An 11,745-nucleotide genomic window follows, 5' to 3' on the forward strand; every position below is an offset into this window, starting at 1 on the left:
GGAAATAAAGGTAGCAAATGGTACCAGTAGAGGTTTTTGTGCACACACACAAGAAAGAAAGAAGGAAGGAAGGAAGGAAGGAAGAAAGAAAGAAAGAAAGAAAGAAAGAAAGAAAGAAAGAAAGAAAGAAGAAAAAGAAAAGAAAGAAGGAAAACTGGAAAACTGGAGTTAGGAAGTAAACAGTTGTCCTGCTGCCTTTTTTTCACTTAAACTAGTACTGCTCAGGCTTCCAAATAGAAGTTTGGAGGAAAATTAAATTTTAAATTGAATGGCACTATTTTGCAAATCTGCATGTTTTTCATTGTTTTTATTGAATCTCCCATCGACATATAGCACTGTGTACTAATGGAATTAGCCATTCAGTTTCTCTCCATCATCCACCCGTCCACCTAGCCATCCAACATGGGCTCAGTAAACTACAGGTTTTATTTTCATTTTCAATTCAAAGCTTCACTGAAATCTGGGAGACAGTTTTTAGAACTTAAATGATTGCTTAAAGGAATATATGTTAAAAAACCAATTTTGCAACCACATTTTCACGATGAAACTTTGGGCAGGATCCTGTCTCTTTACAAGATTCCGTTGACATCTCAAAGTGTATTAAAATATACTGAGCATAATAATAAGCTCTGATATTTTAAATGAGGCTTGCTAAAGTTTACTGAGCATAGTCAAATTTCTAATTAGATATTCAGTTTATTTTACAGAGAAAGAAAATGTCAATGATAGGGGTAATTTCACAAATAAATTTAAGAATGATTGAGATCGAAAAGTCAGTTCATGATCCAAATCTCTTTTTTGATTTAATGATCACTCAATTTTCAACATTAAGTAGTGCTGTCATTTGCTTTCTTTGTGTAGCCCCCTACACATTGTGCTTCTCTCTTTTTTTTTTTTTTTAAGATTTTATTTATTTATTTGAGAGAGAGAGACAGCCAGCGAGAGAGGGAACACAAGCAGGGGGAGTGGGAGAATAAGAAGCAGGCTCCCAGTGGAAGAGCCCAATGTGGGGCTTGATCCCAGAACTCCGGGATCACGCCCTGAGCCGAAGGCAGATGTCTAATGACTGAGCCACCCAGGCGCCCCCACATTGTGCTTCTTCAAGCAACCATTGCTGCAATATTTGAGAAGTGCATTTTGTAGCTGTTCATTTGGCACATATTCGACAGACTATATTGAAAAAAAATGTGGGTTTCTTTTTTGGCTATTTGTTTACTTTAATAAGATTTTTGGAGTTGAAAGGGATCTTGTGACTGATTTGGTTCCCATACAAATTTTACAGATGATCAAAAGTTAGCCTCCAAACAAGCATTTGATTCTACAGGTCGCTGAGAATTTTACAGTAGATCCAAGGCCATACAACACTTAAAAAAAAAAAAAAATTCTATCACATTCAGTTTTCTGTAGAAAATTTAATCCTCTTCAAAGAAAAATAAGGCAGAAGTTTAAAGTTTTTTTTTTCCTTTTATCCCCCTAATTCTGGTTTGTGGACATGTTTACAATTAATTGGCCCGTTAATTTGTTTTGTTCATTTGATTGTTTATTTTTTCTTGGGAGGTTTGGTTTGCTTTTCTCCCCAAATCTTTATAAATAAGGCACAAGGAGGAATGCACGAAGTGTTTTTGTCAAAATTGAATTCAGTTGGAAAAATCAGAAAATAAGTTAACGGAAAAATCGCCCAATTGGTGGGTGAGGGAACCAGTTCCCAGGTTCACATGGTCACACCCAACCATGCAAGTTGTGCTTGTGGCTTTCCCAACTAAATGAAAATATTGTCATAGAATATCTGTATGCTCCCTTCCAAGTCACATCTCTCTGATTCTGTGAAAACAGACGAGTACTGCCCTTAAAAACACAACACTTTATAAAACAAGACTTAGCACCACTCCAAAGAATAATCTAGGGTTTTCCTAGTTACCGAAGTATAGAAGAATAAAGCCAAGAAATGCTTAATATTAGTAAAAATTTAGAGTAGGGAAGACATATTTTTTTTAACTATAGTATCTATTCACTTGGACCCACATTTGTAACTTACTCATTAAGATTTGTCAAACATGAGAATACATTTTCTTATTGTGTCTTAAATTCACAATAAAAGGAAAGAGCCCATTTAAACAGACAAATTCTGCTTATCTAGGTAATCGTGATTATTTTTAGTGCTGTTCAAACCTGAATTTCTAACTTATTTAACCAATTTCCCATTGGGGTAGAAAAGAAAGGGGGGAGAAAAGAAAACTATGTAGAAGCAGAGGAATTGCTTAAAATTTATAGTTTGGCTTTTGGTCATTGTTAGTTATGTATTCTATCCATACTTCCAACATGGAAAAATGTACATATTAATCTCACAAAGAAAAAATTGCAATGATTTAAAATACTAATAACTAATCATATAAATGATATTTTTCTGTTTCAAAATCTTAATTTCATAAGGCAATGGATAATCTTTCTCCAAACATAAAGAAGAAACAATATACAGGTTCAGGCAAAAATAATCAAATAATAATAGTAGTAGTATAAATTATGGTGGAAAAGCAGTTTGAAAAATATTTTAATTTAAATATCCAATACCGTAATAAAAATGTGTACCATTGAACTAACTTTTTGAGATCTCTCTTCTTGACTCTTTAACTTTCTTTCATGAAAGCAGAAATTTTGGCTTTAATGAAGAATGGTTAAGTAATAAATGAACAAGGAAAACCACAATGTATCTGAAATATATGCATAAGGCAAATAAATTTACAAATAAATTTAAGTTAATCTCAACTCTAAAATCTAAATGTTTTTATGTTGGGTTAGAAACATGCTGTTGAGAATTTTCCACATAATGGTTTTATACCATCAATATAACATCCAGAAAGAAATAGTATTGCCTACAGTTCGGATTGCTGCCTAAGAAGGAAATGAGCATAATTTTATTCTCCTAGAATCAGAAAATTGTATTCACTTTTTTTTTGTTAAAAAATTGATATTTTTCTTTAAGAAATTACTCATGACCTTACATTATGTTTTGCTTTTTTTAAAAAGTAGTCATTTAACCTTAATTATATTTTTTTGTTCATCATCATTGACGTTCCAGTTACTACTCTTTCACTAAAAAATTACCCCCAAACTTGGTAATTTAAAATGACAACTTTGTTATGTTCATGGTTTCTGTGGGTCTCTGTGATGTCTAGGTCCTCAGCTAGACAGATCCAAAGGTGGGGTGACTACACAAAGGCCTGAATTATCTGAAGGCACATTCATTCATATCTCTGGTACCCAGAAAGGCATGAATCTAAAACTAGGACTACCAACCAACCAAAACACCTTTTGTGTGACTTGTCTTTCTCACAGCACCACAGCTTCAGGACAGACTTCTTGCATGGTAGCTCAGCACATGGGCACTCGCGTGCGTGCGCGCACACACAGACACACACACACACACACACACACACACACACACACACATCCAGAAGAAGCAACATTGCTTTTATAAGTCAGCCTCAGAAGTTAAACTCCATTACTTCTATCCTACTTTAAGGAAGCACTATACACCTTCCCATAATCAAAAGGAGAGGCTACAGACCAAGATATCCATATCTTTATCCTATAGGGCTCTATCAACTCAAGATTTCACATGCACGTGGGAAAAAAATAGCAAAGACGTTTAGAATATGCGTTATGTGCTCTATTCTTTTGGATTGTCAAAATGGATGTTTACATATTAATCCCTCTGCGAAGGACTTTAGCATGAAAACTGTTTTTTTTAATTATGAATTTCTTGTATATACTGCAAACAAAAATTTATGAAATATTTTAGGAACTGCTAGAGTATCTCACTGCATTTGAGAAAATAAAGCTTTTCATCATATCTATACCAAAACACTTAAAAGTGCTTTGTTGAAATGTTTCAAATATTATCTAATGGAACATTTTGATATTTTAGCCTTTTTGGTTTATTTTTACACTTTTTTTTTGTTAGTTGAGAATGGACAGGGTTTAACTTGTTCTTGACCACCCAAGGTTATAAAATCCTGTCATAGATAGTTGTGTAAATTCTTACAAACAAGAGAGATAACTATCTGTTCTGAACTGTTCAACCCAAGAGAAATTATTTGATCTCTCAAGTATTTTCCAGTTTCATTATTTTTGTGTTAGGAAATTTTAGGAAGATTATATGATGACATTTAAGATCAAAATATTATAAATTTGCAAATGTATCTTCAATACAATGTTTCCTTATTGTTGGGTGGAACAGAATGATGGAAATGTAGGAATGGTTGTACTAGTCTTCCTTTATTTTTTCTATCGAGAGGATAATCACTGTGCATATATTCTCCTTTATATCTGTATTTCAAAAAGAAAATAGAAATGCATTTATTTTATGACTATCTTCTATCTTGTATTACTGTGGCTTTCATGAGCGGAAAAATAAAAAGAAATTTGGGTGAGAGGCTCATGGCATTCATGAGGTGGGGGATGGGGGTAGAGAATGACATCCCATAATCTAAGTTTCCATTTTGCCTTGGTTGCTAAATTTAATGCCTGATTTTCATCATTATATATTTGACAACATTTTCCTTCACTCACTCCTTTTTAAACTTATAAATGTCCTACTTTTTTTTTTTTTAAAGACTTTATTTATGGGGCGCCTGGGTGGCACAGTGGTTAAGCGTCTGCCTTCGGCTCAGGGCGTGATCCTGGCGTTATGGGATATGGGATCGAGCCCCACATCAGGCTCCTCCACTATGAGCCTGCTTCTTCCTCTCCCACTCCCCCTGCTTGCGTTCCCTCTCTCGCTGGCTGTCTCTCTCTCTGTCAAATAAATAAATAAAATCTTTAAAAAAAAGACTTTATTTATGTATTTGAGAGAGAGAAAATAAGAGCATGAGTGGGGGGGCGGGGAAGGGGCAGAGGGAAAAGGAGAGGGAGAAGCAGAGTCCCTGCTAAGCAGGGAGCCCGCAGCATGGCTCAACTCAGGATCCTGAGATCATGACCTGAGCTAAAGGCAGATGCTTAACCAACTGAGCCACCCAGGTGCCCCTAAATGTCTTACTTTTTATTGTATTTTAATTTCTAAGTACTTTTAGTAGATATAAAAGGTGGAGTAGAGTTATTACATAAATAAACAATGATCAAAATGTCTTTTTGAAGTTCCATATACATGAAGAGGAGGAACATACTTATTTAGAAGGATTTACCTCTGGATGTTGAATTTTTGAGACAAAGCAAGGCAAGTGATCCTTTGGGATGTACTGAGAAGAGTCTCTTGAATGAAAATAAGTTGAAAGGCATATCCTAAGGGCAGATTAAAGTCTAAGGCTAAATCATCTAACTATCACTAGCTAAGGGATGAAAGCCACACATCCACATTGCATGATGTGGGGGAAGTCAAAGAAGGGAAGTTATGCTCTGGAGTCAAAGGTAATCAGCAGCAAAGAGCAACACAGCCTACATGTAATAGTAAGGATCCTGGTCATCTTTCCCATGGGGAGAACTGTGGTTATTAGATGAGCTTGAATTGATACAAAGGAAGTCACCCGTATTCCAACTCCAAAGTGGTTTTTGTTTTGCTCTCTACCACTCTTTAACTCGTGGTACTGACTGCCTTAATCCTATACAGTCTCTGAAATATAAATGTTTCTATGAACTTAACACATAAGTCTGATTAAATTTTTTGAGATATCTTTACTCTGAGGCAGAAGGCTAAATTCACTTAGGCATATGAGAACTCGAGCAACTGATAGAGGGTGGAGAAGAGGTTAGAGGGAAGAGAAAAGGAGGACAGGGAAGAAAAGAAATGTTGATGAAGAACATGCAGCATATCGAGAAGAGCAATAGCATTTTTCTTCTGGAAGGTATTAACGCTGTGAACTAAATTAATCGATTAAGCCCTGCCTTCCTATGCTAAAATTTACTTCATCATCATGTGTTGTTTTTACCACTAAGGATCGTGGTAATTATGTTCATCAATGAGATTGACTCCAATTTTCTTTTATCATATTATTCTTGTCCAGTTTGACCATCAAACTTTTTTTTAGAGTTTATCATGAGTTTGGGAGCCTTACATTTCATGGAAGACTCTATACAGAACACAGTTGCTCTGTTCCTTTAAGTTTTGGTATAATTCACCTGTACAACTGTCTGGATCTGAGGGAACTAAAGACAAAACTTTTCAATTTCACCACTAACCGGAGACTTGTTCTCAATGTGAGCTGTTTATAGAGACATTCATGCTACCAGATCGAACCAGACAGTCAGAAGAAAAATCTGCAAATATGAAAAAGGATGGCATCACTTTAAGAATTTTAGTAACATTAATGATTAAATGATATCATCATGTGAGTTACTCTTCTGTTTTCTAAGATGCAAACTTAAATGATTTGACCAAATATATAAACATTGAATCTAGGTATTTCTCCTCTTCACTTGAAATATGACCTTTAGCAATTCAGTTCTCACTAACATTGTGATTTTGAAGTTTGCTGAGTTTGTTACTTCATGCAATCTTTAACCTAAAGCATTAAAATGCAGCAAATGTTTTAAGTCAAACTTTCTGTTTTGGGATTTTCTTTATTCATTACCTTCATTGAACTTGAAGTGCTTTTAACTTTCACAAGGTGTAATTGTAGTCATATTTACTAAATAGCTTTTTCCTTTTTAAGATAAAATATTTATTTTTATAGAGAGGGAAGAAATGAAAGATCTTTCCTTAAGTCATGTTAGAAATTACGATAAGAAGGTTTGTGGCAAAAAATATCAAAGTAGAAAGTGTTATGATTTCTTGTATTTGGTTAGTTAAAAATTTCTTAATGAAAACAAACTTTTTGACATTATCCAAGGAAACATAATTTTTGTCTATAGAACACCAATAGTTCTGGATGACAAAAGGAAACTTTGAAAAAACATCATGGTTTTCTTTGTTTAATTTGTCTTTTTACATAAACACAATCACCACAAAATTCTAGAAGTTGTCTTTATAATATGTCAAAAATTAGTAAATATTGTACTATTCTAATGTTTGAAAGCATTTGCTCATTGCATGTCAGATTGTAACTAAAGTTTTTGACATTATATAACTTGAGAAATAGCACGAATGTGCAGCTTTATAATTCGAGTTACCCTTTTAATAGCATTTTAGGGTTTACAAGTATTTACACATATTTGTATTATATTTTCCTCTGCAGTGTATTTGGAGTAGATATAGGTGACTATAAGTTACATCAGGTACTGCTAATGCCATTTAACACATGAAGAGTGAGGTTGAGAAAAGTGAAACCACATATTAAGTTGCAGAGTTAAAACTGGTATTGACATGTCTCTTCAAATTCAATGAGTCCTGTAACAGGAAAGTAATGGCAATAAACTGTAATGGCATGCAGAACCAGAAAGGAAACATGACAGTAATAATAGGGATAGACATTAATAGAGTTTGTGTTCTGTGTTTTACAAATCATATTTCATTTCATGCTAATAACAACTTTGTGGAGGAGAAAAACTTATCAATGACTAGATGCCAACTCCAAAATGTTAATTAATTTGCCCAAGGTCATAAAGCTAATCATTTTGCTTGTGTGATATATTTTTAATTCTGAAACAATAAAAATGAAGACCCCTTAAAATTTAACAGGGATGCTGTTAAAAGCTACAAGTTTTAAACACTAACGTGTCAATGTATCTGAGATTTGAAACCTATGAGTTTAAAATGGATATTTGAAGTTACCAATACGTTTCCATATCCTTGATAGCTGCCATTTTTGACAGTCCAGGAAATGAAGGAGGGGTACGAATAATAGTCCAGAATTTTAGAAAAGCAATATCAAGAGGAGCTGGTTCTCATTTTTTTCTCAGCCAATTCATATTTAAATTATTCCATTTTCCTCATTAGAAGTTGCCACTAAACTCTTCCTGACCTGCCAACTACTCACATCTATTACTTTGTCCTATAAAATTAGAAAACAGAACAAAAAGAAAGGAAAAGTTAATATATCCTGTGATATGGGATATTGTTGCTTTGAACATTTTAAGATAGAATTTATGTGGAACCAGATTAATTTTAAGGAACTCCCTGTGGGTTCTGTTTGTTGTTTTGAATTGCTTTAATAGTAAACTTGCATTATTTATGTTTATTAATATTTAGAATGCACTCTGCAAGGATGATTTTCATCTGAGTTATAATTAGTCTCAGCTGATGAATGCAATAAAATGATTATAAACAACTTTGTGAGATCATTATCAGTGTCGTGGGAGAAAATGTTAAAACACTGCTCCAACATTTTACCTTCAAAGATCCATTGAAATGAGCTTCAACCCATTTAAAATCTTACATAGAGCATATTGAATTTATTTTCTTTCTCATAAAGTTATTGAACTTCACATATTGGTTCACTCTTCTAAAATCCAACTCACACTTCTTCTGTCTAAAATCTTTAAGCGTTGTGTTTGTTATCTATTTCTGAATTTAAATATATGTTCTTTATGAAATATTTAGGAAATATGGAATGATAAAAAGAACTACATAAATATCATGTATAATCTTATCATGCAGAGAATACAATTACTGGCTTTAATTAGGACTTATGATGATTTTCATGTTGGTATGGTATATGTATGGTATATGCCCTTTACATAGTTAATATTTTGTGTACACTATCCCAGGAATTATATTCATTTAACTAAATAATACTATAAAATTTAATTATGTGTTTATTATAGTTTATTTATTTTTTATTTTTTTTTTTATTTTTTTTTTTTAAAGATTTTATTTATTTATGTGACAGAGATAGACAGCCAGCGAGAGAGGGGACACAGCAGGGGAGTGGGAGAGGAAGAAGCAGGCTCATAGCAGAAGAGCCTGATGCGGGGCTCAATCCCACAACGCCGGGATCACGCCCTGAGCCGAAGGCAGAGGCTTAACCGCTGTGCCACCCAGGCGCCCCGTTTATTTATTTTTTAAATAGTTTTTTATAACATTGTTTTTACTAACTAAATAATGCAGATATACCATACCGAAATTAACCGCTTCATCATGATACCTTTAATGTGATGTTTCTAATTTGTCACTATGATGAATAAGAGTATAATAATATACTACTACTACTAGGCTTGTGTGAATATTTCCTCTGCCTAGATGAATATGATTTTTGAATCAAAGCTTATCATATAATATTTAGTCTTTCATATATATGGTAAATTTATAGTCCAGTGAAGTCTTCTCTGTTTATATGACTACCAGTATTTGAGAGTAGCTGCCTTAAGATTACTAAACATTATTATCAGTGCAGTATTTGCATATTTAGTAAATATAAGAGTTTTCCATTTTATAATTTTTTAGCTATTTATAAGAATTTTCTGCATATTTCAAATAGCCATTTATAATTTTTCCAAATATTTAAAAATAAATTAGTTATTATAAATGTTTTCCATTTTCTAAGAATAGATTTTCCAGAATTTTATCTAATGTATTTTTGTTACTAAAAAAAAAAAAAGCTACATAATGGGGCTGCTTTTTAAGATATTTTAGAGCATTATTAAATATATTTTCCTACTTCTGCTTCCTTGTTTTTTTTAATTTGTTATTTAACCAAAAACAGTCTAAATTTTTATTCTTTTTATTAATAAAAAATAAGTATATCTTTTTTGAGTACACCATTTATGGTAGTCGTTGAATTTTGGTAAGTTATATTCTTACATTTTTTTGCTTGCTAAAAATTGAATAATTTTAGTCAACTACTAGGGTTTATTTGGGATTGCTTACATTTTTGGGCAATTTGATTATTTTTTGTTGCTACATTTCTGTATCTAAGTAATAGTTATGATCAAAGTAAATGGCATGGACAATTAGCTCTGTGGAGATTTTTTTATATAATATTTTTTCTCTAAACATTTTCTGGACATTGTGGACCATTAAATGCAACTTTATTTTATGTGTATTATATTATTGATTTTTCTACTATACATTGATTTCCTTCTTGATACACCCACTGTAACACATTCTCCTCTAGTTTCTCATACTTAGACAAATCTCTTCATATTTACTTCATAGTACAGTCTTAAGACTCACCCTTTCTTTCTCCATTCCTCCCCACCTCCTCCTTCCTTCCTTCCCTCCCCTCCTTCTCTTCTCTTCTCTTCTCTTCTCTTCTCTTCTCTTCTCTTCTCTTCTCTTCTCTTCTCTTCTCTCTTCTCTTCTCTTCTCCTCCTCTCCTCTCCTCTCCTCTTCTCTTTTTCTTTCTCTCTCTCTCTACACCCCTTCCTGAATTGATTGAATCCAGTAGTACTAAGAATTCAAATAAAATCAGTATGCATATGATTCCCTTACACATATTTATATCTTTAGCTCTAATCTCTCCATTTAGCTTTTCAAATCCAGAACCTGCTAGTGCATCTGATATGTATATATATATGTGTATATATATATACACACACATATATATACACATACACATGCATGTGTGTGTGTGTACATATATCTATATCTATATCTATATATGTATATATATATATATATATCTCAGACAATTCTTATAATAGTATGTCATATATGCATTATGTGATGCGGGAAACAAAGGCAGAAGAAAAATTATTAAATTCCCTTACTACCTACAGCCCACTGACAAGTCCTTAAAACAGGCAGAGTGACATTCCTCTAGGGACTAATTGCTTCAATGTTAATACTTGGCTAAGTGCAAAAGGCAATCCTAGCCCAAAACCCCCACCTGCAACCACAGACAGGATTCTGTAAGACTACTTTTGGGTATAAAAATTCCTTCAGAAATTTTCTTTATCTTTAAAGCCCCCAAGATACATGTTGGTAGTCATCCCCCAAGCATATGTCCCACCAATATACCTTAATGCCTAATCTAACTGCAGTTTCAACCTCCCCAGAAATGTAAATTTTAACTCGTCAGTCAGGAATTTTCTCATTAAGCACCAGTGAGTTAATCTTTTTTTTAAATAATATTTTATAATATTTTCTTATTATATTATGTTAGTCACCATACAGTACATCCCTAGTTTTTGATGTAAAGTTCCATGATTCATTACTTGCATACAACACCCAGTGCACCATGCAATACGTGCCCTCCTTAATACCCACCACCAGCCTATCCCATTCCCTCACCCCCTCCCCTCTGAAGCCCTCAGTTTGTTTCCCAGAGTCCATAGTCTCTCATGGTTCATTCCCCCTTCTGTTTACCCCCCCCTTTCTTCTTCCCTTTCTTCTCCTACTGATCTTCCTACTTCTTATGTTCCATAAATGAGTGAAACCATTTGATAATTGTCTTTCTCTGCTTGACTTATTTCGCTTAGCATTATCTCCTCCAGTCCCATCCATGTTGCAGCAAATGTTGAAATCGTTCTTTTTGATGGCTGAGTAATATTCCATTGTATATATGGACCACATCTTCTTAATCCAGTCATCTGTTGAAGGGCATCTCAGCTCCTTCCACGATTTAGCTATTGTGGACAATGCTGCTATGAACATTGGGGTGCATATGGCCCTTCTCTTCACTACATCTGTATCTTTGGGGTAAATACCCAGGGGTGCAATGGCTGTGTCATAGGGTAGCTCAATTTTTAACTTTTTAAGGGACCTCCATACTGTTTTCCAAAGTGGCTGTACCAACTTGCACTCCCACCAACAATGTAGGAGGGATCCCCTTTCTCCACATCCTCTCTAACATTTGTTGTTTCATGCCTTGTCAATTTTTGCCATTCTAACTGGCGTAAGGTGGTATCTCAGTGTGCTTTTGATTTGAATTTCCC

Source organism: Ailuropoda melanoleuca, chromosome 17, assembly GCF_002007445.2.
Source record: "Ailuropoda melanoleuca isolate Jingjing chromosome 17, ASM200744v2, whole genome shotgun sequence".
NCBI classification, from domain to species: Eukaryota; Metazoa; Chordata; class Mammalia; order Carnivora; family Ursidae; genus Ailuropoda; species Ailuropoda melanoleuca.